Raw genomic sequence first — 6,077 nt, forward strand, 5'->3', positions numbered from 1 at the left:
TAAAATTGCATCTGTAAACACAACCAGTACATCTGGATGCTCAATTGGAGTCGCAATTCTAATCTCAGTTCCTGGATCGGCAAAACGAATGAAAGCCTTGACAGGACTCCCTTTTTTTTCTGATCCATAAGAGGAGAAACTAACCACGTTAAACCCGAGAACTTGCCCTACATCTGAGAGCATTTTTCCTGCAAGGTTGGCACCAAGCCCTCCAATACTTTCAAAACGGATTTCATACAATCCGTATTGATCCACTTTTGGTAATAAACCCATAAAATAACCCCTTGGCAATGTAATAAACTATACCCAAAGAACAAGGGTATAATTTTAGATTTGCCCTTAATATATTACTCTGAAAGGTAATAAAAGTTTAAAACAAAGGCAAGTGATTTCTACGATAAAATTTAAAATGAGAGCGAGAGACGGGAATCGAACCCGCGACCTCAACCTTGGCAAGGTTGCGCTCTACCGATAAGCTACTCTCGCAAAAAAAAGATGAGATAAATTTAATACAATCTCAATTGAAATTCAACAATTAATAAAAATATTTCTTGTAATCAACAAAAACACCACTAACCACCTCATAAGCAAGTCAGTACTTCAATAACCTAAATGGAAGCCCCTAAAAACTAGGGGCAAAATTATCTTTTAAACTATTTCCATTCACAAGCTTCAGCAATCAGAGGAAATTGTTTTGCTAGTTCCGCCCTTATAGCCAATGCAATATCAATATGTTCTTTTTGTGTACCATGTCCACCTCTGAGGTTTACATAATGGATCCAACTCCGAAGGGAACCTTTCATATAAAGTTTGGTTCTCACATTTAACGGGAGTAAAAACCTCGCCTGTTCCTTAGCAATCCCTCGCTCTAAAGCCTCTTCATAAAACTCTTCTGAAAGTTCGATCACCTTTTCTTGAGCTTCTTTGAACCAATTTTGATCCTCTATAGACATGTCGTCAATACTATTTTGTCTATTTTTTATATCTTGTCTTCTAGCTGGGGCTATTTCATAGCCTAAACTAGCTTTAGCATAACGTTGGCTAAATTCCTGAAAACTAAAACTTCTATGTCTTATTATCTGCTGTGCCATAGCTCTAGATGTAATAATTTCAAAGGTTACATCTACCATTTCAAAAACGGACCAGTGAGCTTCTTTGATACAGTAAGCAATGAGCTTTGCATAACTCGCATTTTGTTGGTTAGACGGAGCCGACACTCTAGTTACATAGGCTATTAAGGCTTCTGCATTATTATGAATAGCTTTTTTAAAGTCTTCTATTCCTTCTAAACTATTGAGGTATCCCTCATCTATTATGGTTTTTGACACTAATCGAACATCCATAAATTCCCCCTCTCTTTTTGGTATAGAAATTATAAAAAGAATATGACTATTTGTCAAAATTTATTCAAAAATTATTTTTGCTTCCTTGATTGTTACATTAGTTCAAGAATATAAAAAATTTCCCATATGTCCTTCTAATCATTATCTTTACTTGAGAGGTGTTCTGTGAAAATAGCTGTCGTTGCTTCCACTATTGCTGTGGATTGTGTAGAACTGAAAAATAAAATTCTTCATTACTTAAAACAAAAAGATATAGAAACCATAGATGGTGGTCCATTTGGAACAGAAAAACCCGTCAACCCACTACAATATGTAGAAAATACAGCTCGGATGATTCCATCAAAACAGATAGATAAAGCTATTAGTATATGCAAAATGGGAGTTTCTGTAGCTCGAGCCTCCATAAATGCAGGAATTGATCCAGATGAAATTGCCCAGCAAAATGTTACAGCACCTAATTCCTTAAAAAACTACAAAATTCTTACCTTGGGCACTCGTTTTACTTGGGAAGAAACAAAAATCTATATAGATAACTTTATCGAATCAACGACCTTAAAGTACAACTAAAAAATAAGTTATTGTTATTCAATGGAGATGAGGAGAATCGAACTCCTGTCCTATAATCGCCTCTAAAAAGCCCTACACCCATAGTTACAAGTTCAATTTAAACAGTTTTTAGTACTCATAACCAAACGCAAAAATTGTCGAGGATCTTTATAGTTTTTAAAACGATCCACTCTCTAAAAACGTTCATTTTGATCCAACCCCGTTCCTAATCTGCACAAAAGGACAAAACACTCGACCTAGGAGAGGTGGCTATAAATAGCCAACACAAACCGCTAATTAAGCAGCAAGTGCGTAGTTTTCATTGTTTGCATTTAAATAAGTTATTTAACGGGAACTACCCCGAGGTGCTCTTTTTAGATTTGGTTTACAGTCAAAACCAGTCATCCCCCAATGATATAAAATATAATATTATTTTATTGTCAAGAGTGATTTTTTCCAAATCTTGTATTAAAATCCTTTAATGCATCTGCAATCACCTGATCCATATCCAAATAACGATATCCTCCTAGGCGTCCTCTAAAATGGATATTGGGAACTTTTTTGGCAAGTTCTTGATATTTTTCCAATAGAGCTTGGTTGTTAGGAGTATTAACAGGGTAGTAAAGTTCTCTATCCCTTTTACCTGTCATAGGGTATTCTCTACAAATCAACGTTTTATCTAGATCCATAATTTCTTTTCTTTCTGGGTGTAGGTGCTTAAACTCGTGGATTCTTGTAAAAGGAATATCGGAATTGGCGTAGTTAACCACAGAAGTCCCCTGATAATCCTTTGTGGGTATTACGTCTAGTTCAAAGCGTAAAGAACGATACTCCAGATCACCCAACTCATAACCAAAAAAAGCATCTATGGCTCCAGTATAAAAAATCTCTGCATCGGAATTGATTTGGTTTTTTACTGCAGAAAAAGGTGTGTTGAGCATTACCGTAATAAGTGGATGGTGGAGCATATTATGGAACATTTTTGTATAACCTTCTAGAGGTAAACCTTGGTAAGGATCAAAAAAATAATTATTTCATAATTGTCACGAATAGGCAATCTTTTAATAATGAAAGCAGGAAGTTCTCGAGCCGATTTTTCCCATTGTTTCTCAGTATAGCCTTTAACAAAAGCCTCATACAGAGGTCTTCCAATCAAGCTGATCGCCTGTTCTTCTAGATTTTTTGGCTCTGTATATTCTTCTTTTTTCGCTCTTGATCCATAAATTCTCGTACCTCAAAAGGTTTTAAGTTAAGATGATAAAAATCGTTAATTGTTTTTAAATTGACGGGAAAATTATAGATGAAATTATTGTACAATGTATACACTGAATGTTTATAGTAGTTAAATTGGGTAAACTGAGAAATATACTCCCAAACTTCCAAATCCGATGTATGAAATATATGAGTTCCATAGACGTGATACTCTATTCCAGTTTGTGCATCTATTTTTGAATAACAATTTCCACCCACATGATCTCTAGATTCTACAATAAGAACTGGTTTTTTTAAAACTGTTGCTATCCTTTCTGCCATAACACAGCCCCACAACCCCGCACCCACAACTACATAAGAATATTCTTTCATAAAACCTTCCCAAAAAACACCCCTAAAAGATAACAATTCATACTTTTTGTTGGAAATTTAATATATTTATAAGTGTATAAAAATAATAGTGGCGTATATGTTAAGTGTAATAGTACCTATTTACAATGTGGCAGAGTATTTAGAGGAAGCATTAGAATCCCTAAGAAAGCAAACATTGCAGGATGTAGAGTTCTTCCTTATTGTTGACGGTGCAACAGATAATTCTGAGGAAATTTGTCGAATTTTTATCGAGCAAGATCCTCGCTTCCAACTCATAGTTAAAGGTAACGAAGGTTATGGGAAAACCTGCAATCTAGGGTTAGCTTTAGCCAATGGAGATTACATTGCTATTTTTGAGCCTGATGATATTATTGCTCCTGGCATGTATGATGTTTTATATAACTTAGCCATACTTCATCAAGTAGATATAGTAAGATCTAATTTTCTCTTTCTCAAAGAGAATAATTTTTCTTCTTCCCCTTCCTTTATGCCAGCTATTGTGAATCAAACAAACCCAAGCGATTATCACAGAGGAATCAAGCCCATAGATAAACATATTTTTTATGGAAAATCTACCCCTACACAACTTTGTTTTGATCCTTACTATCTTTTTTCTGGACATGCAAGTATTTGGGCTAATATATATAAAAAACAATTTATTGTAGAAAATAAAATCGCATTTTTAGAGACACCTGGAGCATCTTTTCAGGACTACCCATTTCATATTCAAACATTCACACTAGCCCAACATATCTTATTTGTTAATGACTCTTTTTATTACTACCGCATACACGGTGCTAATAGTAGCTCCACAGGAAAAAAACTTTTTGTTCACTTGGATATTATGGATTTTCTATTACAAGATAAGCAATTATTTCAATTTGTCCCGCCGTATGCTCGTTCCAGATATTTTAAGGCTTTCTTGTCTCAATACATATGGTGGCTCAATAAAAACAGAAGTATTGGCTTTACTTGGACTTATGCAAAAAAAATGGCACAGTGGATGAAAAAAAATAATTGGGTCATAGACGCAACATATTCTGTACCAGAACAAAGGCTTGTGAAATCCTGTAAAATAGAAAGCCATATAACTCAGTTTTTTTACACCGTTTATACCATGTTCTATCAACTCGGTCCAGACCATAAGAATTTGAGGAAGCACGGACTTCGCTTCATGAGAGGTGCAGAAGTAATATTGGTAGCCATTGGGATTGTAAAAAAGATCAAAGTAACTTTGTTATCCTCTAAATCTTAAAAGCCTTAACGAATTGACAACAACAATCAACGAACTCAAAGCCATACTCAAAGCCCCCATCATGGGGTTTAAAAGTCCTCCGCCAAAAAAATAGAAGATTCCCATAGCCCAAGGTAGGGTAACAATATTGTAGAAAAACGCCCAAAAAAGGTTTTCTGTGATCACTTTGTTCGTTTTTTTGGTAAACTTCATAAGAACAGCAAATTGACTTAAGTCTTCGTTAATAGCAATAATATCACCACTTTGAGCTGCTAAATCAGCGGCATTACCCAGTGTTAAACTAAGATCCGATTGAGCTAAAACGAGGCTGTCATTCAAACCGTCTCCAATCATCAATATTTTATGTCCTTGAGATTGCAAATTTTTGACAATCTCCAACTTATCAAAAGGCTTTAAGTTCCCTTGAAACTTGTCTATTCCTAGTTTTTTAGCCACAAATTCTACACTAGCAGAATTATCTCCGCTCAAAACCTGTAAATCATATTTTTCTTGTTTGGCAAAATCTACCCAAGCTTGGGCTCCCATTCTTAAAGAATCCTCCAAAAGAATATAACCTTGATTTTCTCCATCAATAGACATCCATAAAATGGTTTTACCCAGCGTAGTCGCCAGTTTTTGAGTTTGATTTTGAACTTCATTGATATCGATAAAAGAGCTATTCCCAATTCGAACAACTCTTCCATCTATATATGCTTCTATACCAACTCCATCATAAAGTTTGAAATTCTGCACTAAAACTTGCTTTGGAACTTTATTTTCTTTAAGATAACGCACAATAGCTCGAGCATAGGGATGATTACTTTGACTTTCTAAAGCAAAAACAAAAGTATCTATATGGCTTCCTTCTGCTAAACCCCACTCTACTACAGAAAGATGCCCAGATGTTAAAGTTCCTGTTTTATCTAGCAAACAAGTGTCTATTGTTTTAATAGCAGAAAGAATTCGTGAATTCTTGAGTAAAAACCCTTCTTTAAATGCCGTACCAAAAAAAACCATAACAGCCAAAGGGGTAGCCAAACCCAAAGCACATGGACAAGCAACCACTAAAACAGAAATACCTATCTTTAAAGCAAAAGCCCAAGATTCTCCAGAAAATCCCCAAAATAAAAAACTCCCTAAACTGAGTAAAATCACTACTGGAACAAAATAATAACTGATTTTATCTACAAGTGCTAGAATGGGAGTTTTACTCTGTTCGATATCCACTAAAGAAGATTTAACTTTATAGAAAAAACTTTCTTTGAGTGGGCGGTTTACTTCTAGCAAAATACTACTATTTAAAGCATAAGTTCCAGAAGTTAAATGATCCCCTTGATATTTTTTGATAGGAGACAATTCTCCAGTTAACA

General features: G+C 34.9%; 1 non-coding gene across 1 annotated transcript; it reads right to left on the reverse strand.

Annotated features, from left to right (window-relative positions):
- Window positions 1–414: 414 nt before the first annotated feature.
- Window positions 415–486, reverse strand: TRNAG-GCC (transfer RNA glycine (anticodon GCC)). The gene has a single exon. It is a non-coding gene; the product is annotated as a tRNA-Gly (tRNA).
- Window positions 487–6,077: the final 5,591 nt, after the last annotated feature.

The sequence above is a fragment of the Periplaneta americana genome, unplaced genomic scaffold (assembly GCF_040183065.1).
Source record: "Periplaneta americana isolate PAMFEO1 unplaced genomic scaffold, P.americana_PAMFEO1_priV1 scaffold_85, whole genome shotgun sequence".
In the NCBI taxonomy this organism is placed as follows: domain Eukaryota; kingdom Metazoa; phylum Arthropoda; class Insecta; order Blattodea; family Blattidae; genus Periplaneta; species Periplaneta americana.